Genomic DNA, 689 nt, shown 5'->3' on the forward strand with positions numbered 1-689 from the left:
CACTATCTGTCTCTCATCAAAGTCTTTTAATGAGCATTATAAAGTTTGATTAAGTCTATAAATGGTGATAGAATAATGAAAGTTAGCCTATTTACTAAACCTATCTTACATTGCAAGGACAGGTAATAATAGTATATTATGCCCTTATTTTCTATGTCTTTTGATATTCACAGTGCAAAACACCATAAACATAAGATATTACTTACAGATGTTATGAACTTTCATGTGGTCGCTATTTCTGCATGAAAACAGGCATATGAGCTGTTTTGATAAGATGGTGCTCCCCCACATTTGGCTTGGTTGTTAGGGATTAGTTCGATGAACACTTTTCAGAATGAGGGACAGGTTGTGAAGGACCTACAGCATGGCCTGCATGAAATCCAGACCTGGGGGGGGTCAGGCAAAAGGAAGACGTGTATCGGCACAAACCTCAAACCACTGACAAACTTCAAAGCAAGATTTGTCAAGTCACATCCAACATTCCTGGCCAGTTCAGTAAGAAGGCTGCAGAAGATGCACCTACTTAAGAAATTTAATGAAAATGCAGGAGGACATTTTGAGTTGTAACTTCAGGTGAAGTAACCACAAAAACCCAGAATTATATGTGATAAAAACTGTTGCAGTTTGTATATTTTAGGAGAAATAAAGGTTTGAAATTAGGGAGTAACATTTCAATCACCCAGGGTATG

Source organism: Penaeus monodon, chromosome 32, assembly GCF_015228065.2.
Source record: "Penaeus monodon isolate SGIC_2016 chromosome 32, NSTDA_Pmon_1, whole genome shotgun sequence".
In the NCBI taxonomy this organism is placed as follows: domain Eukaryota; kingdom Metazoa; phylum Arthropoda; class Malacostraca; order Decapoda; family Penaeidae; genus Penaeus; species Penaeus monodon.